Below are 23,603 nucleotides of genomic sequence, written 5' to 3' on the forward strand. Positions count from 1 at the left end.
GTTGGTAGTGTGATGGTTTCAGGCATTCGTGTATCAATGTGAAGGAAATTGCTTGTGACTGGCCAAGAAACCCGAAATCCTAGACAAATCCCCACCTCCATTACCACCCTTCGAACTCCTGTTAGCTGTAAATTAAAATAGATAGGGAATAGACACGGACGGGCTGCAGAATAACCCTTAAAAATTTTGCGCTTGAATAATCCCAGACAACAATGGTCCTAACTGATTCAAAAAGTGAACCCATACCGGAACGTGACTGTGCCAGTGTACTAAACATTGGCTTTTCTGGTTCTTTTAACGCACATTAACCTATGATACAGCAGAATTTCCCTGTTATGAATATATCAACTTATACTTTCGACAAATAAACGGCAATAAAATTTGTAAAATCATTGACAGTATCAAAACATTGTCCCCTTTTGGTGTTGACTGTGATATTCCAAATTTTATAAAGTAATAAACTGTGTTTTTCAATTACAATACCTGAAATTTTTCAACAATCATTATACTTCGGTGAACTGCCGTCGGATTTAAAAATAGGGACGGTGTTGCAGCAAATAAATTATGGGACTGATATGCACCTTTCAAATATTTACCCATACGAAACATCAGCGTTGATTGCCAGATCCTAGAGCATATAATTTTTCTAACATAACAATGTTCTTGTAATGTTGTCACGAAGCCATAAATGACGCAGTTGTCCTCGAGGAAAACACGTTTTTTATAGGGAACTTGTGCTCCCCTAACAACTCAAAGTATACAGAGGCGGTCAAACATCGCTCAACAAAGTGACGTACGCATGTGAGCTACGGTCAGTCGAATATCCCGGCGTCTGCATTGCAGGCTTTTTATCTTTCGGTGTGCGTGGTTCTCGAACCGTTGATTCAAATCTAGAACATTGTAGATCCAAGAAGATTATACTTGGCTGTTCACGTTAGATCGGAATGCTCTCCCTATCAGAACAGAGAACACAAGTGGCACAAAAAGAAACGGCGGAACACGCGCCTTCCTTGGCACACACAACACCGACAACACAGACCGGCGCACCCGGGCGGCAAAAGCAAAACACAAATAAACAAACTCAATGCAAGGTTCGTGGCATTACCCCCTCTAAGAGTACATCAACTCGATGCTAACACAAGCGAGAGTCCGAACAAATAAAAATAAATAGAAGTACGTCATCGTCCATAGAATTGTTTTAAGCAAACCACGTGGACGACTTCGTACCGCGTGTGTCGTGATGTTCCGAAATCACCATCGAGGATCACTTCGTAGGTAAGGTGGCCAACTTGTTGCAGAATTCGGTAGGGTCAGAAATACCGTCGTAGAAGTTTCTCACTGAGTCCACGTCGTCGGATAGGAGTGCAAACACTCCCACAATCCCCTGGACGGTACTAAGCGTCTCGGCGTCGGAGGTTGTAGCGTCTCGCATCCACCAGCTTCTGGTCTGTTGTGCAAACTCGAGCGAGCTGACGGGCCTCCTACGCGCGCTGAAGGTATCCGTGGACGTCGGCGTTGAGGTCGTCGTCTTCCACGTGGGGAAGCATGACATCAAGCATCGTAGTCAGCCGTCTTCCATAGACAAGCTCGAACGGTGTCATCTGTGTGATTTCCGGGATAGCCGTGTTGTACGCAAACGTGACATGCGGTAGGACTTCATCCTAAGTCTTATGTCCAAAGTCCACGTACATAAGCAACATATCCGTGGTTGTCTTGTTCCGGCGTTCCGTTAGTTCGTTCGTTTGAGGGTGGTACACCGTCGTTCTTCGGTGATCCGTGTTTCTGTAGAGTAAGATTCCTTGCATGAGCTCCGCAGTGAATGCCGTTCTGCGGTCCGTGTTCAGGACATCAGGGGCTACATGTCGCAGAACAACTTTGTTAATGAAATCTTGGCGACTTCGCGAAATCTTGTTAATTAAATCTTGGCGACTACGCAGAGCGGCGGCCTCTGCGTAGTGCGTCATGTAGTCTGTTGCTACGACAATCCACTTGTTCTCGGATTGCGACGTGAGGAACGAGCCCAGAAGGTCCTTTCCAATCTGTTGGAAGGGCTTCGATGGGACGGCGATCAGCTGCAAAAGTCCGGTGGGTCTCGTCGGTGGCGTTTTTCGTCCCTGGCAGTCACGGCAGCTCCGGTCGTAGTGGGAGACGTCGGATGCAAGGCGGGGTCAGTAGTACTTCGTCCTGATTTTTCCAATAGTACGAGCTGTGCCGACATGTCCGGAATAATGGTCGTCGTGGCATGCTTCCAAAATCTCGTCAAGAAGGTCTGTAGGGATGACATGAAGGTAATTCGTTCTTGTTCCGGGGCTGAAATTCGTCTTTACGAGAACGGAGTTTTTAAGGCTGAATGCTGGTAAGTTCCGTTTGAAGGCACAAGGCAGGGCCACGTTTTGTCCTTCGAAGTACTCGATCATTACCCGTAACTCGGGGTCGGCACGCCGCTCGGCGTCTAGGTCGCGTTCCGTCATGACTATGAAGCACACGCTGTTTTCGTCAGAGTCTTGCGGTGGTGGGTCGACGGGGGCACGGGTCAGGCACTCGGCGTCGAACTGTTTCCGGCCGGATTTGGAGACTACTGCAACGTCGACTTCTCGCAGGCGCAAGCTCCACCTACCACGGCAGCCACAGGGGTCCTTCAAACTGGCGAGCGAACACTGTGAGGGTGGTCTGTCAAAACGTTGTAACGGTATTCTGTACACGTATGGGAGAAATTTTAAAATGGCCCGTATATTCGCGAGGCATTCTTTCTAAGAGGTTGAGAAGTTTTTTCTTCCTTGGACAGACCACGGCTGGCAAAGGCGATTACGTTTTCGCCCCCGCTTTGCGTTTGAACAAGGATGGCACCCAAGCCTATATCACTGGCATCCGTTTGATTTTCCTGTTTCGGCTTATTCGTCAAAATGAGCGAGGACGGGCGGGCTTTGCAGGCGTTGTGGCAGTTCGCATAACGCTTCCTCTTTGGCACTTTCTCAGCTGAAAGGCGTGCTATCTTTCGTCAAGCGTGTGAGTGGCTTTGCAATGCGTGCAAAGTGTCCGCCCAAGCGCCGGTAGTATGCGCACAGTGCAAGAAATGCGCGAACGCCCTTTTTAACTTTCGGCCTTGGGAAGTTCGCTATAGCTGAAGTCTATATCTGAAGCCTGGTCAGGCAAGGTGTTCGTCGAAAGTCAGGCAGAGTCCGAAACGTCGTCGAGGTATACCAGGCAGGTTCGCCAGTTTAGGCCAGCTAGCACAGTGTCCATGACTCTTTGGAATGTTGCTGATGCCGTGCATAGCCCAAACGGCATCACCTTGAAGTCGTATGGGCCGTCCGGGGTTATGAGTGCAGTGTTCTCTCGATCTCTCTCGTCCACCTCAATTTGCCAGTAGCCTGTCCTCAGATCCATCGATGAGAAGTACTTCGCGTGGCAGAGGTGGTCGAGGGCGTCGTCGATTCGTGGCAGGGGGTACACGACCTTTTTGGTGATCTTGTTCAATCGGTGGTAGTCAACGGAGAACCTCAGTGTGCCGTCTTTTTGCTGCACGAGTACGACCTACGCAGACCACGGACTTTTCGATGGCTGTATATGTCGTCGTTGAGCATGTCGTCTACTTGAGTCCTGATGGCTTCGCGCTCGTGTGAAGAGACGTGGTGCGGTGACTGTCGGATAGGTCGGGCTCCATCCTCGGTTATTATCCGGTTCTTCGCAAGAGGTGTTTGACGTACTTTGAGTTTGACGGAAAACACTCGCTGTAGCGACGCAGTAAAGCCAAAAACTTGTTCCTTTCCTCTGGTGGTATAGCCGGATTCACGTCGAAGAGATGCGGAAGCTTGAAGGTATCGTTGGTTGCGCGTTCAAAGTCGGCGAGGTCTATCACGTCACCAGCTTGTTGCGTTTCTTCAAGGAACGCAATTGCAGCGCCCTTGAATAAATGCTGGTACTCGTCGGTGAAATTGCTGACCAAATCGTTGGATTTGCGCTGCTTAAACTGCACAATGTCTCTTGCAAGAGACACACCGCAGTCGAAAAGCAACCTTTGGTCACTCTCCACGATAGCGTCGACGTCGGGAGCAGCACCTTCAGAATAGAATGGGATCATCAAGCTTGCGCGGGATGGCAGGATGACGGGATCATCGGCGATCCGATGGGCGCTGGCCTCGACTGGGGTGGGGTGCGTCGAAGGAGAACCCCCGCAAACCAAGTCTCTTGTAGGGGCAGCGATGGTCGATGTGGTCTGACTCTCCGCAGCGATAGCGAAGAGGAGGAATATCGGGAGTTCGCCATACGCCTGTTTCACGCGTCTCACGCGGGAGAGAAAGAGGCTCGTGTTGATTCATTTCCATGACAACACAAAATATTTATTTCACGAAACCACAAACAAACAGCATCATAGGTAATTAACAAGAATATGGCAGTACACCCAGAAAAACAAGCACAACTCACACTATCAAACACCTACTCAAAAAATTGCGCCCACCTCCCCGCGAGAGGAACCATGTATAGATTCGACGCATCGTGGGGTACACTTAGTGTTTCTGTTGGATTGATTCTGAAATCGCGTGAAACGTATCGGGAACGCGTATGATTGTTATGATTTATTATTATATTATGTTTTATTGGCCAAACTTGGTCAATCTCTCTAAGTGGTATGCATGGGGCTTCGCTGTCGCAACGACCTTTATTTCCTCATTGTTGCTGTAAGTGGGAGCTTCTTTTCTTTTATTGCAAGTGTTATTCATTGCCCCATTAGGCGTTGTATCAGTAGCATCTTGACGTAGTTTGAATGAGTGAAAGATATAAGGCGCGTTCGTAGCATTTGACGCTGTCTCGGTTTTCTGGCGCAGTGGGAAGAGCACCATGTACTTCGCGTTTCGCCCACAGGGTCGTGGGATCGAAACCGGGCGCCTCTAACTATTATTTTTTATAGTGTAGGGGCAGTGATGTGGACGGACAACAACGCCGTATGGAAGGACAAGGCGAGTGAATGAGTCTCTATTACGCATTGACTTTCTATGCAAAGTAAAACAAGTCCCACCCTGTAGCACGGCAAAGCCGCTGCTATTCCGATGACGTGTCCCGGTGGGTAAGCTTCCGCGTTGCCGAGCGTCGCAGCACGTCGCGATGGCCCGTGCTGGTCGTCAATGGTCCCGACGACCATGGTGGAATACCACGGCTTCGCTCAGCAGCGCGGCTCAGCAGGCGGCCACCAGTGCGAAACTACTGGTCATAGGTGGTTCCGAGCGGCCCGCTGCCAGAGGGTGCGATGCCGCTGGTGCGTCTTGGGGCGCGGCTCGACGGGTCGCCGGCGGTGTGATGCCGCCGGTCAGCAGGAGGCCAGCAGAGCGAAGCTTCTAGAAATATGTGAATCCGAGCTGCCCGCTGCTAAACGGTGCGATGCCGCTGGTGCGTTGTGGGGCACGGCCCGACGTTGCCACCGTTCCTCCCAAGACTCCGTTCCACTCTGACCCCTCCAATTAGTCCTCCTCTTCACCTCGCATTCTACCATGTGAGGCTCCCATTTGCTGGACTAGCTACCTGCTCCTCCTCTTCGATTACCCTGTGTTTCTTCTTGATTGGTCAATTCAAAATCCTTCTTGCCTTCCCGTATGCTGATACTTCTTTCTCTTCATCTTTTCTTCCAACATCTTCTTCTAGGGGCAATCCTCCTTTTGGTATGAGCTCGTCTTACCACATGACATTGCCCCTGAAATTGAAGAGTTACCCGCCGCGGTGGCTCAGTGGCTAAGGCGTTGCGCTGCTGAGCCCGAGGTCGCGGGTTGGATTCCCCGCCGCGGCGGCCGCTTTTCTGATGGAGGCGAAAAGCAAAAACGCCCGTGTGTACGAGATTTCAGCGCACGTTAAAGATCCCCAGGTGGTCAAAATTAACCCGGAGCCCTCCACTACGGCGCGCCTCATCGCCTGCGTTGCGTCGGCGCGTTAAACCCTACAATAAATCAATCCATCAAATTGAAGAGTTTTTTTTACTTAAAAAAATACTGCTACACACTACGCCGGTTTGCCGAAACAACGTTCGCAGTCCGCACATCACAACATCAGTCCTATTGATCTGTTACATCAGTCCTACTAAACTACTAAAATTCATCATACACCAAGTCCACTCTTTACCAAAGCTAACTTCAAATTTTACACTCAATCCCGACACGTGACACTAACAGAGAATACTTCCTCATCCTCTTACACTAATCTACTCATGCAATCTGCTCCTACATTCTCCCTTCCTTTTATGTATTCCAAATGAACCGAATACTCCTGAAAGACTTTTGGCGTTGCTTAGATGTTTGCTTTGCTTAGATGTTCTAGGGGCTGATGATCCGTCTGAACCTTGAAGTGCTTCCCATACAAATAAATTTGATACTTCTTGATTCCCCAAACGAGCGCCAAGCATTCTCTTTCTACTGTAGAATCATTTTTTTTCAGCAATATTGAGTTTTTTGCTGGCAAATGAAACGGGGTGTAATCACCTCTCTTTCTTCCGAAGCAACACCGCCCCTAGGGCTACATTAGAGGCATCTGTCCTCAGAACAAATTCCTCTTGCAAATTCGGAACTATCAAACCCGTAGGCGCAGCTATATGCTGCTTGAGTGTTGCAAATGCCTTGTCGGGCTCGAACATCCACTTCACTGCTTTGCTTGCACTCTTCTAAGTGAGTTCTACCAGCGGATTGGCGACTTCAGCATAATGAGGAATATACTCTGTAAAATCCTGTTAATCCCTAGAATCGCTAGACTTTCTTTTTAGTCTTGGGTGGTCTTGAGGCTTGAATGTTCTCCAAAACATGTTCTTTGGTTGCTACTCGGTCCGTGCCAAGTTTATGTCCCAAGAACGTGATATCACTCTAGCCAAACTCACACTTGGATGGCTTGATTGTCGTTCCTGCCTGTTGTATTCTCCGGAACAACTCCTCCAACGTATGCAAATGTTGCTCCCACGTATCAGTGGCGATCAGAATGTCATCAATATAGTGTTCCACGTTTCTCAGCCCATTCAGCACTCTTCTCATCAGCTTGGTTAAGGTGGCAGCGTTGTTTTTCAGCCCAAATTTGCGCTGTTTTCAGCCCAAATGGCATAAACCCTAACTGAAACAATCCTTGAGAACATGAAAATGCCGTCTTCTCTTTCGAAGATTCCTCCATCGGGATCTGCTAGTACCCCTTGGTCAAGTCAAGCTTTGATAACTAGTTCTTTCCAGCCACCTTTGTGAACACGACATCAACTCGGAAGATCGGTTCTGAGTCTGACACTAAAATCTTTTTATGTCCCCTAAATCAACACAGACTGTAAGAATGCCATCGGGGTTTTTCACTGGTACAAGTTGGGCATTGTAGGTTGAGGTGGATCTCTCAATTATGCCCTGTCGGAGCATATCGCCTACCTCCTCATCAACAGCATCTTGGAGAACCAGTAGAAGGGGTTACTGTCGTATGTGAACTGGCTTATCTGATGTCACTCGCAGTTGGCATTCGACAACGTTCGTTCTCTCTGGGAGGTCGGAAAATAACTTTTGGTATTTCTGAAGCAGACCTTTCAACTCAGGCGTCTTCCTCTCCCCCACACCTGGATTAATAATGACATCTTTCACTCCTAAACGTCTCTCAGCAGTAAAGGTAGGCACCTCCACATCAGATACTACTTCCTCGGTTAGCACCATGCATGCAACCTCGGTTGGCCTTTCCGATTTTCACTCCTAATATTGTTTTAGCATGTTTATATGGAAAACCTTCTTCTTCCCATTCACTACCAATTCATATTCGACTTTGTTTTTCCTCCTGTCACTTGGCAACAAAATGAGTGCTTTTTCTCCGCATCGTAGTTGTCGAGTCTTTGCAGTTCGATCATGAGCCTTCCTGTGGATTTCATTTGCTTTGCTTGTTTGAGATTTTTCACGGGTTAGTCGACACGTTTCCTCTAGTTTCTCCCGCAACACATACGTGTAAGTAGTCTTCAATCCTGCGTCGATTCTCTCATTAGCCCAAAGCTCCCTGAGAATCACCAGTGGTCCTCTCACCAGTCTCCCTTAGAGCAGCTCAAATGGTGAAAATCCCAAACTGACCTGCGGCACTTCTCAATAAGCAAAACAAAAGCGCCGGCAGATACCTATCCCTATCTTTGGGTCTCTCCTGACACATTTTCTCACCATCGCTTTCAAGGTACCATTGAAACGCTCCACAAGTCCATTCGCCATGGGGTGGTAAGGTGTTTTCTAAAGCTGTAGAACAGACATCAATCGGTTATTCTCACTCATGAGCTGGATGTAAAGCTCGATCCACGATCACTAAAAATCTCCTTTGGTACCCCATTACGTTAAAACATTTCCAGGAGAGCCTCTGCCACTTGAATGGTATTGATCACCTTTAAAGCAACCGCTTCAGGGTATTCAGTCGCCATGTCGACAAGAGTTAGAATGTAGCGGTTTCCTTTGCTCGAACGTAGCCTTATTGGACCAATACTATTTAAGCCCATTCTTTGGAAAGGAAACTCAATAGTGGGCATATTTCCTAGTGGAGCGTTGCCAACACGTTCTTTAGGCATTGTTCTCTGGCATACATCGCAGGATTTAACATAACACCGAACTTCACTGTATATGCCGGGCCAAAAGAACTCTTCCGTGATTCTGGACAAGGTACTCTTAACTCCTTGGTGCTCAGCCATGATGGCATCATGGCCCAAGCTCAACACCACACTTCGGAGATTCTTCGGAACCACTAACTGTAGGACATCTCGACCAGAGCTGAACACACATCTTCTATAAAGGATGCCTCCAAGCACCTCGAATACGAACGATGTCCGGCCTTGCTTGTGTTTTGAGGCTTCTGCCAACTTCTCGTATACCTTCTTTAGGCACGGGTCTTTCCGCCGAAGATCCGCGACCTCAGCAGGCTCTCTGTCTAGTTTCTGCACTGCCTGAACTTTGAGTGGAGTCACGTGCTTCTTCGCTGCTGTCTGTGTTCTCGCAATTACAGCTGATTAAATTCTCTTAACCTAAACAACTTCATCTTCCCCTGAGACGCATGTAGACTTCGCATCTTTTCGGTAAGCGCTGTCCGTGAGGTGTTCTGGCACGTCTGCTGATGTTAATGAGTCCTGCCAGGTGAAGTCTGGTTCGTCAACCTTCCGCACTTCCGAGACGTTTCCTAGAATCAGGTCATTCAGAGGCTCATCCAGGCATAATGCGAGGGTCATCCCTGAGAAATATGGAATCGAGACCTTGACTCTTGCTTCTGGTAGCTCTCTCACAGTGCAGTCAACCAGAAGAACCGGAGAAGGCATGCCAGTGAGGCATTCGGGATTCACTAAACTACTCCTGATGATAGCAGTGTTCGTGCCGCTATCTCGTAAAATGCTGATGAGCTGGCCGTCAGTTTCTCCGTAGACGACTGGCATACTAAGTTCTCCACCCAGCTTCATTTTCATTCGGTGCGTACCGGGGATCACTGGTGCCCTACAGAAGGCTGGTCTTGGCTTAACAATACATGCCGCCTTGCCTCGGGGCTAGAACCTGCACTCGTCCGCCCGATGTCCCCGCCTATGATCTATCTGACACACCATACCCGTCGACTGGTTAGGTTATGACCAGTTCGTCAATCCGCAGCACGATGTCCTACTCGACCGCACAGGAAACATTTCATCTCGGTTCTAGGACCTGCGGCTGGATTTTTACGTTGTGAATAGGTCTTTTGTCATAACTCGTATTCCTTTTCTTTGCTTAGGTACCTGAGACCCTGCGCTTCTAAGAATTGGTCAGCATGATCTGCAAGCTCGTCCGGAGAATTCAGTTTCCTCTCGTTCAAGAAGATTGCTAGCTTGGTATTGGAGTAGGACCAAAACTGTTCGGCGACAATTCGTTCACTGACCCCTTCATAGCTCTTATCAGTGTCCGACATTTCTATCCACAGCTCAAAGTAATTGGTCAGTTTCAAAATAAATTGTTTTCCTGTTTCTGAGTCTTCTGGTCTGCAGGCTCTAAACCTTTCACGAAAAACTACGGCTGTCAGTCAAAATCTCTGCAGGGGCGTCTTCTTCACCTTCTCATAGTCCATTGAGTCGGAAGCTGGCATCCGTCCAAAAACGTTCAGCGCTTCTCCAACTAAGCAAAGGCTAAGGGCTGTGTCCAACTTTTTTTTGTCCCAACCTTGACCCGTCGCTACCCGTTCACAGCGCTGTAGGTATGCGTCTAAATCACCCCTTTTTTCATCAAATGGCGCCATTAGTTTGCGAGGACAGATTTTTGGTGACCGTGACGGTTCCCCTCCGCTAGACGACCAATCGTGCTCTACCACACTGTTTCGCTCAGTCTCTGGTAGGCGTATCTTAAGTTCCAAAATCTGGTTATTCCGCGCTGCTTTCTTCTTATCTTCTTGTGCTATATCTCGGAACCTCGCATTTTCCCACTAGTACAAGCTGAGTGCCTCCTCCTTTGTCATACCTAATATAACTGCCAAGCTTAAAATCTCGAGATACATCTCTCCACCGGGGGAGACGTGTGGTTGGGCCAAGCATAGAACCTGCGAGGCTCGCCAAATGTTGTCAGGCGTCTCATGCAGCAGAGAAATGAAGCTCGTGTTGATTTGTTTCGATGCCAACGCAATATATTTATAAAACAAAACCACAAGCAAATGGCATCCTAGAAAATTAAAGCATATCAAAGAACACCCAACAAAACAAGCACACCGCACACTATCAAAAACCTACTCAAAAAGTCACCATTACACATTGACTGTCTCTGGCAAAGTAAAACAAGACCCACCCTGTAGCACGTCGAAGCCGCTTCTCTTTCGATGACGTGTCCCGATGGGTAAGCTTCCGCCTTGCCGATCGTCGCAGCACGTCGCGATGGCCCGTGCTTGTCGTCAATGGTCCCGATGACCATGGTGGGATACCACGGCTTCACTAAGGAGCGCGGCTTAGCGGGCGGCCAGCAGAGCGAAGCTACTGGTCATAGCTGGTCCCGAGCTGCCCGCTGCCAGACGGTGCGATGCCGCTGGTGCGTCGTGGGGCACGGCTCGACGGGTTGCCGGTGGTGCAATGCCACCGGTCAGCAGGAGGCTAGCTGAGCGAAACCGCTGGTAATAGGTGAATCCCAACTTCCCGCTGCCAAACGGTGCGATGCCGCTGGTGCGTTGTGGAGAATAGCCCGAACTTGCCACCGTTCCTCCCAAAACCTCGTTCCACTCTGTCCAATTCACTTCGTCCTCCTTCTCTTCACCTCGTATTTTACCGTCTGAGGCTCCCATTTTCTGGACAAGCTACCTCCTCTCTACTTCGACTACCCTGTGTTTCTTTTTCATTGGTCACTTCAAAATCCTTCTCGCCATCTCGTATGCTAGTTCTGCTTTCTCTTCATCTTTTCTTCCAACATCTTCTTCGGGGGCCAATCCCCCTTTGGGTATGAGCCCGTCTTACCACATGACAGCGCGTCTACCGCGGCGTCTGGTTTTCAACGACAATGTGGTCGGGCGGGCGACTGTGGGCGGTGGTACGGCGGGGCCTCTTCACGACGAGTTGGAGCAGGGCGGGGTCGACGAACAGTTTCGACGTAGGCCATAGCTTGTGGCTCACGGGGTGCTTCTGATGATGTAGAAGTCCCCAGCGCATGTTGAACTTCTTCTCAGATGACGTCTGTCAGCTAGGCGACTTCAGGTTTCGGCGTTGTTAGGAAAACTTCCCTCAGTTCTTCGCGAACGACGGTGCGGTAAGTTCCCGTAGGTCTTCTGTCGCGATTCCAGGGGCTTTGATGGAGCTCGCCAAAAACGCGTAGTATGGTCGATCGTACTGCCTCAAACTTATGTCCAGGGTTCTCTCGATCATGAACGCCTCGGTGACGAACACAGCGACGGTTCTTCGGGGGTAGCGAATTAGTCCAGCGAAGAGTTCCTGGTTTACGCCCCGCTTGAGAAACAGCAGCTTCTTTTCTTGAGCCATGTCTGGGTCACCTCGTCGGAACAGCATCTTCACCTTCTCAATGAACACTACAACAACTTCGTTTTGGTGTTGGATTCGCGTCTGCAACAATAGCTCAGCTCGTTTTTTACGCACCATCATTATGAACATTTTCGAAAATTCTGTTTTGAAGATGCCCCGTGACGTTACCAAGCTCTCGTGATTCTAAAACAAGACTCGAGCCGAGTTTTGAGGTAGAAAAACACTTGCCTCAAGGTTTCTTCATCGTCGCATTGTTTGAAATTTCGGACACACTCCAGCTTCTCAAGCCACTCTTCTGGGTCTTCCCCTGGAGATCCTCGCAATGATTGGGGCTCCCGAGGTTCCTGAAGAGCGACGGGAGGATTGGCTTGGTTGTTCATGGTGTTGGTAGCGACGTCTTATTTCTTCGCTTTCTCCGGTAGTTGATTGAGCTCGGGTGGTAAACCTTGGAGGCCGAGGGTGGCTCTTGTTGGACTGGCTTGGCGGCTTGACGATTGCTTACGGTTCATGTATCCCGCACCTCTACCAGATGTCACGGAGCCACAGATGACGCAGTTGTCTTCGAAGAAAACATGTTGTTTGGAGCGAAAATGTGCTCTAATATCGACTCAAAGAATACAGGGGGTTGCGAAGCAGCGGTCAACAAAGTAACATACGCAAGCGAGCTACGGCGAGTCGACTCTCGCGGCGTCTGGTCTGCAGGGTAATTATCTTTCGGTGTTCGTGGTTCTCGAAACGTCGATGCACATCTAGAACACTGTAGAGCCAAGAATATTATTCTTGGCTGTTCACGTTAGATCGGAATGCTCTCCCTATCAGAACAGATAACACATGCGGCACGGAAAGGAAGGGGGGAACACGCGCCTCCATTGGCACACACAATACCGATAACACAGACCGGCGACCCGGTAGGCAACAGGAAAACACAAATAAACATACCCAATGCATGGTTCGTGGAAATAAAATTCATTTTTTTCACCAAGCAAAACATGGTTTTCGGAAGACATTTCTATGCGAGAAGCAACTACGGCTATTCACTAACAAACTGCATAGTATTGTTTTGCCGATTGCATCTTTTTAGATTTTGAAAAAGCATCTGATAATGTTTCACACCGCAAACTTTAGCTAAGATTAAGGGATTTGGGTCTTTACACTAATTAGCTAAAATGAATTGAACGAGAATTTGTAGTTGCTAACGAGAAAAGCTCTTCTTTTTAGCTGTTACTATCGGGTGTCTCCCAAGGCACAGTATTACGGGCACTACTTTTTGTCATGCACATTATTGATTTGCTACCGGTATTTCTTTCCCAGCCTATTTATTAGGAGATGACAGCGTTGTTTATTCTGAAATAGCCAGAAATGCTAATGCGCATGTGCTACAGGGTTACCTTAACGCTATATTTCCCTGGTATTTTAAGTCGCAGACGAACTTAAACGTTGAAAAGTGCAAATTCACACCGATCGGTCGTGTGGCTACTAACACGTTTTCGAATCACGTAAACGGCACCACTCGGTAAACTGTTTCATCTTACAATAATTTATTCTTTCAAATTACACTCCACTTATCATGCAAAACCCAAGTCGAATTGACCACCAACAAAGCTAAACACATTAGTGGTTATTTACCACATAATTTTCATTCACACAGTCTTCCGTAAAACTTCGTTTTCACAGAAGCATCATACGCTCGCAACCTAAATACGCATCATCTATTCGGGTTACTTCAACGGAAACTCTTACTCATTTACTGGAAATGTTTCAGAACCACTCGGTGCATTTATTTAACTCAAACTACCACCGGAGAGCGAGCCAAACCACAATTAAAACAATTTCGGCCTTCCTTTACTAAGATCACATCAAAAATTTGCACGTCTTGTCTTTTTTCTTTAGGTTTTCCCCAGAGCACTTTACGAGATTCTTTAATTACTTCAGCCTGCCCTCATCTAGTGACTGCAACCGCCTTTAACAAGACATTGTTGAAAATATGATGTCAATTTGTTTCGCTCTGCGTTGTGTTGTGTTACTTCAATAAGTCTTGTCTTTTGAACGCACAATGTGATATGTATTTACAGTTGTGATAAGTATATACATTTGTGTTTTACTTCCGGATTGTGTATACGTGTACTAATGTGTACCCTCGTAAAAATGGGTTGTTTTAAATATCTTAATATGCTCAAGCTGCATCAAGTCATGTAGAAATAATGCTTTAATATGCTGGGTATTGTTTTACATAACCCCCTGTTTTCTTGCTATTTCTACTTTAAACCCAATCCCGTTTGTAAGGTATTCCCCTGAGGGCCCTTAGCGAAAACTAACACGTTTGAAATAGGGACAAGTGTGCTTGACGTGCACTTCAAATATGCTTTGTATTTGTACATGTACTCATGTGCAATAAAAATGTATTTTCTCAAAATTTATAAATATTGAAAATACATCATTAAAAATTTTGGAAAAATACAGTGCTTTTAAGTACCCTAAAATAGATCAGGAATGCACTGAACTTCAAGAATGTGCGCTTAAGGCATTCACAATATATTTAAAATGTGTTTCTTCCTGCCAAACAATCACGGTGTAAATGCACTGTAAATAATATAAAAATACACTTACCTAACTACATTTTTAGCAGCACTTTGAGTATACATTAAAAGTCTGCTGAAGCATAGAAATATACTCCGAATATATTGAAAATACATTTGAAATCCCTTTTGCGCTTTTTGTAGGAACATGGTATAGATACACTCTCAATGCCAGAAAAATATTTATTGAAAGTACATTTTAAACGTATTAAAAAGCTTTGCCGAAATAAATTTTGAGTACACTACAGGCGCTGCATCAGTTGCTGAATCATGAGATTCACGTAAAACATTTCTTAAATGCCGGGTGAAATACATCTGAAATGAATAAACGTTCTTCGTACACTACAGGCGCTGCATCAGTTGCTGAATCATGAGATTCACGTAAAGCATTTCTTAAATGCCGGGTGAAATACATCTGAAATGAATAAACGTTCTCCGAATTTCTTCTCGATGTTTAAGTATAATAAACGAAAGTGAAGGAGATACTTTCACGTACTGCGTTGTCTATGGCAGGCATACAAATAAACTCTGCGTATTAGAAAGAAACTCGGCGTACAAATATGCAAGCGGCTGTGTTCCAATGCAATCGGCAAAGCAAAAAGATCTAATTCAACGAGTATATATATGTATGAAAACACTTGCACTTGTTACGGCACTTTAGCTGCGGAGGTTTTGAAAATTTTCTTTTAAAAAAAAATATTGGCCTTAGATGGACAACGCTGGCTACGCTTGCGAGAGCGAGCGCTTCGGCGCCTCTCACTGCCGCTCACTACTTCCTCCTCTGTGCCGGGTACCTGCGGTGCGACTTGAGTGGCGCGCCCCTCACGTTGTGGTCGCCCTCGATTAGTGTATTTTGTCTGTCTTGTGGTATTACAAGTTTTCGGACTCCTCAAAGCGCGGTCGTCGTGGGGACGCCGTCTCTGCTTGGACGGCGGATTGCAGCGGCGTTTGTATCAGGATTGCCGTCCAGCCAAGGTAAGCATGATTTACAGGCTGTTTCCGCGTTCGGTTTCGCACAACAATAAACGACGTATGTTCGCCTTGCAATGGAAAAGTGTTGACCTTTATGAAATCCACACGCGTTTGTTAAGCTTAGCTCCCCCTGCGAGCAAAAGTTTCTACCTTCACTACTCCGTGGAATGGAATGTACTCACAAATCAAAGTCAGCAAGAAGACGTAAAAAAAATGAATTTTAGTGCTTTTCTTTTTGCGCAAAATTTTTAGCTTGGGTCCTACTGAGTGGCCGGGGGACTGGTGCCATGAGTTTACTTGTAGATGAAGGTATTCCTTTCTGAGCCTATTGAGGACTAACACTTGCATTAAACACATAACAGCAAGGAACGTTTTAGAACACAGCCTGTTCTCAAAAAGTCTGCCGTATATGTTTACGCGCTTGAGAAATTGGCGAAGTGTATCCAGAGACGTACCCTTCTTTTTTTTTCTGTTCGGAGCAGCCGCTCACACCTGCGCATGTTCACAGCAGCCGCCGTACGGGGAAGAAGCCCAGTATGTGTCAGACATGCACCCGACTAATGCGCATGGCCGGGACATACCGTGAGAAGCCGAATAGCCTTCGCGATTTTTCTGTGGTGCCTGTCGCTATTCTGACAACGAAAGTTATGCCGTCTGGTTGGAGGAGACACGTGCGAGGCGTGGTGGAATGCCAAAGTGTCTCGAATCGGTTCGACAGTTTTTTGGACAAAAGGCCCGGACCATCAACCCAAATCGCCAAACTTTTGGCACAACAGCATCCGCGAAATTCCCAGGACCACGTAGATACCAAATTTCGGGTGGAACAGTGTTTTGTTTTATTTTAGTGAACTTTTTCTGTGAACTCCATGCCGTCGAGAGCTAAGGCTCTGTGAAGTTCCGCGGCGCAGCACTGGCGGGACCATCGACCACACCTGGGCCACTAGCAACGAAATAACTCATGAAAATGACATGCGCCATGCGAGTGGAAGTTGAAGGCGAGGAAATTATGCTAGAAGAAATGTCGAGAACGATCGGATGGCAAGTTGCCGGGGAAAAAGGACCCAACGAAAGGAGAGCAAGCTGAGCCTATTGTCGCCTAACGTTGGAAAGCCAGCGGCCGTCGCCGGCCCACACCACCCAAAGGGAGGCACGTTCAAGGGAAAGCTACTAAAAGCAGCAAGAATGACATTTCTGCCGAGACAAGACACCAAGATAGTCATGCGTCCCAGAGGAGGTCTGAACGTAGGAGAAATTACAAAATATGAAGTCAGCCGAGCCATACTGGCAGCTGTGAGAGTTAGCACCAAAGAAGGTATTCATGACGTCATCTGCCCGAATAATCAACAAATTATCATCGTCGTCAGTACCCCAAGCAGACAGAACGCAGACTGCTACTCGGCTGTCAGAATTCTCAACATCAAATTAGCGCCTGTAAAAGGGCCCCCCACGGGACCGTCAAGGGCGTCATCAGTGGAGTACCACTAACCGACACAAATCAAGAGATCAACGAATTCATTTTCGAAGAATACAACCCCCCCGCCTTACAGGCCACGCATCGGCAAGACAACGCCAGTGGTTACAGCCTTTGACGGAGACAAATTTCCAAATTACATCATGTACGGCAACCTGTTGGTAAAGTGCGTGCTGTATCACAAGCAAATAGAACTATGCTATCGGTGCGGCCGCCTAGGCCACAGGATGGATGTAAGCCCCAATCCTGAAGACCCAATATATGCCGAGGGTGTGGAAGGAAGAATCCCCAAGGCAATGACCCCTGCGAAAACCCGAAATCCTCTGCGGACGTAACGACCTACCGCAGACAAAGATTGCAAGGCAAGATTTACCACCCGCTACCTCATATGCAAGCGACGCTGGGAAATGCAACACCTCAGTGAAGAAAAAGACCAACAAATCATGCAACAACTAGCATCATCCCTAACACCATCCAGATAACCCGCGCAACAGCAGGCGACAGCAAGAGGAACGGACCAGCAGAGGAACCGCTCGAAAACAAGGAGGGACAGAACAAGAGCGCCACGAAATCGCCATCGACAACTGGAATCCCCTGGAGGGAGTACACTCGAGGTCCAAGTCGAAGCCCCGGAGGAGCAACGACGCCTCACGCCCGCCTCCCCCCTCATAAGAACAAAGACAGCCGTCAATGCTCAGAACTCAAGCAAATGATAGAAAGACAGAATGTTCAGACAAAGGAAATAACGGAACGCATAGACGCGCTCAGTAAATTTAAGAACAAAAGCAGTGATGATAGAATAACTAGGAGAAAAGTGGTCAAGAGAGAAACCACCTGCTCCACGAAGGCAGAGCCAACTCAAACCTCATCACCAATGCCAATCACGCCGAGGATGCTAGTGGCGCCGCCAATGAGACGAGCAATGACGCAACGTACCAACAGACACGGCACCAGTAGGTATGGAAGAAGGGACAGCGGGAACGGCCACTCCTCCGAATCTCGAGACGGTCATAGCTATGCTCATGAAGATCTCCAACCAAGTGAACGATTTAAAAACGAGAATGAAAAACGTTGAAATTTAATGCGGCCAATTAACACTGAGAATTCTGACGCTAGAGGCGAAATTCAAACACAAGGAACTGACTAGCCAGAGAACAGCGAAAGAAGAAATAAGACACAAGCGACAAGGAATTAGCTCGGCACGCAAATACACCATCCCAGAAACAAAAAATGAAGAATAAAGAAAAAGAGAAAGATACCACAACAATCCTACAATGGAACTGCAAGGGACTAAAAAGTAAGATAAAAAATTACATCTCTACACAGACAAACTGGAAAAAAAACAGACATCATAGCACTGCAAGAAATGAATGCAAAAACTAAACTCTCGGGATACGTCACATACACGGAGCCCGGACTAAGAAGCACAGCAACCATGGTACCTATCAACGTGGCGGCCACACAACACATGACCGCTAAACGGGGTTGTGAACATACTCTCATAGAATTCTATAGCTGAAGAGAGGGAGGAGACAGCAATATCTTCAGCCCAAACGTCTACTGCCGACCTTCAAACAAGAAAATAGACTTTTAGGTCACCATGACAGACTGCAGCAAAAAGGCGAAAACAAGAGCGGTTATAATGGTCGGAGACTTTAACGCAGTCCACATGACATGGGGCTCGAGATATGCGTCCAAAAGAGGAAACCAACTGCTCAAAGCAAAACACAGCCACGAGTTCGAAATCATGAACGAACCAGGGATACCAACCAGAACAGGCACCAGCACAGCTAGATACACCACCCCGGACCTAACGCTAATACAAGGAACCCTAGACGCCACCTGGTGCAATACGGAGGAAAACCTCGGATCGGATGAAGACATAATCCACATAACCCTGGGAGGGACCTCAATCAGGGCAAGATTAGGCGCGAGAAATTAAGCCAGGGCAACCGCCACAAGCGGAAAACTTGCAGCCCATCTCCTTACGTCATGCCTAGGGAAGGTGTTGGAGCGCATAATGTACAAGAGATTCCAAAGGCATAAAGATAACACCGAACAAGTGCCTTCGAGCATGTACGGCTTCCGAACACATCTGAGCACCCACGATGTACTGCTGCAGTTACATGAACTGGTCATCAAGAAGGCATACAGTCCTGCATCATGAGCCATATTGGCACTCAACCAAAAAGGCATTCGACAACGTCATACTTGAAAGAATCGTCCATAACTTAAGATAGACGGGCTTCGGAGAAAAAATTCTCAAGTATATACAAGACTTTCTGAGCAATCGCACGACAACGATCAAGATAAGCAACAAAAAAAATCATAACCAATGCCCTGGGAGAAAGAGGAACATCACGAGGGTCGGTACTCTCGCCGCTCCTCTTTAATCTGGCACTTCTCTCCCTTCAGAGTCTGCTCCAAAGAATAGAGGGTATAAATCACGCCCTCTGTGCAGACGACACCAGAATGTGGACGTCCAATGCAGGATCGGAGGGGTGGATTGAGGAAGCCCTACAGAGGGCGGCCGGACCGTGCACGAATACGCAAAAAGGTGCGGCCTCAGATAATCACCGCAAAAATCCAAACTTGCGATCATCAAACCAAGACGCAAGAACGGCGAAAAAGACCGCATACGGCTTACCCTAGACGGCGCCCACATAGACCCAACCAATCAAGCCCGCATCCTGGTAGTCATCTTTCAACACAACTGAAAGTCACAGGCATCGCTCTATAAGCTCAAACAATTGACAGATGAAATGATCAATATGATAAGCGGGTACCCAACAAAGAAGAGGCTTCAAGGAGGGGGGGGGGAAACAACATCTTTACTCGCCGGCTAAAAGGTCACGGTGGCTCTCACTCCCTCGCTAGGAGGGGGGTGCCGGCCGCGACTGCTGGCGTGTGATCGCCGCCAGCGCAAACTGCGCGGCGGCTTTCTGTGTGTCCTTGTCCGTCTCTCGCACCGCACGCGCGAGATGGGGCGGTAGTATATTCGTTCCCGCTTCCGCGTCGTTGCAATCCCACATCATGTGGGTCATGGTCGCCCTCGCGGCCCCGCACACCGCACACTGGTCCGTGATGTATCGTTCGGGCGTGACATGCACGGCCCACACCGGGGTCCACGTCGCTCCCACTTGGAGTTGTCGGAGGAGCGCCGCCTCCTGCCGGGTGAGGTCCGGGTGCGGCGCAGGGTAGCGTTTACGTTGCTCCCTGTGCCATTCCAGGACCCCTCCATACGTTGTAATCGGGGCGGGCTCCTGTTCTTCCACCCCCTCGTCTTCTGCGTTGTCGTTATCGTCTCTGGCGTCGTTGTTTTCTTTGGCCGCACGAGGTGACGCGGCGCGCCGGATGCCTTGACAATGGTACAAGCGTTCATCACGTCATGCATAGTGTACACGGCACATTACTCAAATTGCTTAGGAAGACAAGGATCAGCTCAACGCAATATTAGGAAGAGCCGCAAAAACGGCGCTGGAAATACCAATGCACTCATCAAAGGAAAGATTTCTCGGCATGTCAAAACACAATACAGTAGAAGCAATTATCGAGGCTCAACTATCAAACCAATGAGTCCGGCTCAGTCTGACACCGACATGTCGACGGGTCCTCACCAAGGTAGGATGGCAAGAAGCAGAGAGTAAAGAGAAAGTTCTCCTAACCGAAGAATGGACCAATAGAATAGAGAGTAAACCCTTACCCCGAACACAAAACCAGGACGCAACGATGGCCGCGCAGCAGCGCGTACAAAGACCATCGCAAAGGAAATAGACCGAGAAGAAGATTACAGAACGCTATACACCCACACAAGAATACCTAAGTGCATTACAAGTGCCACCCTGGCGATAACAACAGGAAGGGAACTCGTCACCTGCGCCTCCATCAGCACATCCCATCCAGAAGTGGCCGAAGAAACCGCAATTGCGCTCACACTAACACAACCACAAGTAAAGGAAATTATCACGGATTCCCAAGAGGCATACGCCAGCTACAGCCAAGCTGGGTGTCTCTCGAAGCACTTAAAGTACTAAAGAAATGCTGCACTCCCAGCAATACAAAGTTGGAGCTTATATGGACGCTGGCACACTCCGGGTTGGAGGGTAATGAACTAACCCACCAACTCGCCCGAGATACGCAATACCAAACAGAGGAGCCAAAGCCACGCGCCATCACTAGCTAAGCGAGATACCGCAATACTATAAAGAACAAACAAATCGGTTCCCTAACCCACACAAGTCACTGAATAGAGACCAGCAATCATTAAACAGACAGATATAAGCTAGGTCCTTTCCATAACCTCTACTTCAAAATAAGATGTTTCCTGAACGCAACACCCGAAATTGCCCCGATTGTAAAAAAAAAACTCGGAGCACTCCGCAACATAATAACGGAATGGGATTTTAGCAAAAACACACCTCCACCCCTCAACCTTTCCCACCCAACTTTATCCCTCACCGAGCGATTGGAGACCTTGCTGATCATTCCCACTGTGGAAGACCAAATTAAGCTCGCTGCCGTTGACAAGGGGCCAGAGAGGCATATGGGTCTCAAGAATAGGGAACTATTCCCATCGACGACGCGGGGAGAAGACGTCGTAAAATTGGTTCAATAAAGTTTTTTCTCTCCCTGTCTGTTTGGAAGTGACCCCAAGTGTTAAAAGCGACCCAAGTAATCTTCATGTCCAGGGACTTAAAATGATTTGTCCATCTAAGACAAACTGTATCAGAGTCGCCGCTAAGTTACAATCAGTTTCCGTTCCTACCGCCACCCAAAACAAACACCCAGCAAAGGAAGGACGGAGAAGGAAGAGGAGTGAGGGGGTGGACGGCGAGGGAGGCATCCAGTTCCCCCCACGAGACCTCTCTGTTCCCAGAGCTGGTCACCAGGCCGGGTTCGTGTTTTTTTCTTCGTTGGACCGCTCCCCCAAAACTTCGTGAAACTTCAGGACGTTCCACCCTTCTTCTTGTGTGTTTCCAAGAACTTTTTCGCTGCTTTCTGTATCATTCAAAACACGTGTGCGCGTTCCGAATGGCCCTTCGGCTTTTCGTGGGCGATTGAGAATTTCAAAAATATGATCTAAGGCACCGCGAAACAGAAAGTCTAGAGCGGATGCGCGTGGGCTGCTTGGCGGTTGTGTGTGTTTAGCAGCCGCAATTGCTCATTTGGGTATAAAGGGTGTACTTAATCCAGTTTCTTTTATGTCTCGAGTATTTATGAAGCCACTTATTTTTACCTAATGGTGCCTTACGCTAACAGCGTTTATCTGTTTTTTTATGTTGAAGACGCGAGCATTTACAATTATTTTCTGCGTTGCTCCCTAACTAACTGAATGCGTTGTCTGTGTACAGCAAAACGTATAAAATTAATAGGGATGTGCGGTTCAGATCAAGATAATTACATAAGTGTGTAAGCAAAAATACTTTTTTTTGCTTTGATTGTTTTAATCTCTTCGGTTAGGTGCCTACCATATCACAGCTTGTATTTTTAAGGACGGCTAGAATACCCTGTTTTTTTTTTCGAATTGAACACACATTGCCGTTCCTTTGAAGGCATTGTTGAGTGCATACGCCAAAATAATGACTGATGTAAGGTTTCTGCTACAATCCTGGCCATGCATTTTTAAACTCTTTTGCTGGGCACTATTTTTTTAGAACATCATCTCCGAAGAAGGGGACGCCAAAATACGCAACACATAATAATATTTATAGTTATTAAGACTACTACCTATCTCACTTTATTAGCTTCCTGTCCGGCCGCCGACCAGTTTTGTCCAAGTTAGTTGAAAAACTATAATTGCAACTTTTCAATTTACCTCAAGCGCTTAAGAAAGTGAAGTAGCGTAACGCTAAGAACTGTTGCATGTTTGATAACGTTGTTATCTTATCTCTGTCTTGTTTTTCTAATTTGCGCTAATTTTTGTTGTCCAATGCCCAAACAATTTCCAAACATAAGCCTCCCCCCGCCACCAACCATTCTTTTTTATAATGGTATTGAAGATCCAATCTGGCATGGCAATATAAAGTATGCCTAACATTACATACATTGTCTTACGTCCTTCAAAGGGGCATAGTTTTCATGATGATTTTTTTCTTTGAAGGAGGAACTAATACATCCTTACTCACGAGGATCGTTGGCATGGCTAGAGAAAAAGCCTGATTGATTTGACATTTATTTGCCTCTACAAATGAAGTGTTTCAATAATATTTTTCTCCTTTTTTCTTTTCTTTTCACTGCAGGTGCTGGTGACAGTTACTGCGGGGAGAACCCGACGTACGAGGACAACGCTGCATCTGCGTTGTCTACATAGGTGGCTGAAAGGCTTTCATTCCTGCTGTTTAGTAATGGTGAAATTGGCCACTCGGCTGAGTTGTACAATAAACAATTTTCAAACTTAAAATGTGTGCGCATTTATGCTGTTCTTTTAGTCATTTGCTGCCCGCATTATTAGCATGGCTTGTTTACATTTTCACATTGTAGAATATGTTTAGGCTAGAGCAATTTGAACTTTTCCAAACCACAAAAAAAAATTTTGTAGTTGAACGTAACTATTCCCCTTAAGACACATTGCAATGGCATCTCTCAATCTATTTAGCGTTTTATTTAGTATATTAGTAACAAAAGAAGACGAAGACCGGTTCAACCGGCTGGTTGTACTGGT

The sequence above is a fragment of the Haemaphysalis longicornis genome, unplaced genomic scaffold (assembly GCF_048455015.1).
Source record: "Haemaphysalis longicornis isolate Haplotype H1 unplaced genomic scaffold, Haemaphysalis longicornis Haplotype H1 scaffold_5, whole genome shotgun sequence".
NCBI lineage: Eukaryota > Metazoa > Arthropoda > Arachnida > Ixodida > Ixodidae > Haemaphysalis > Haemaphysalis longicornis.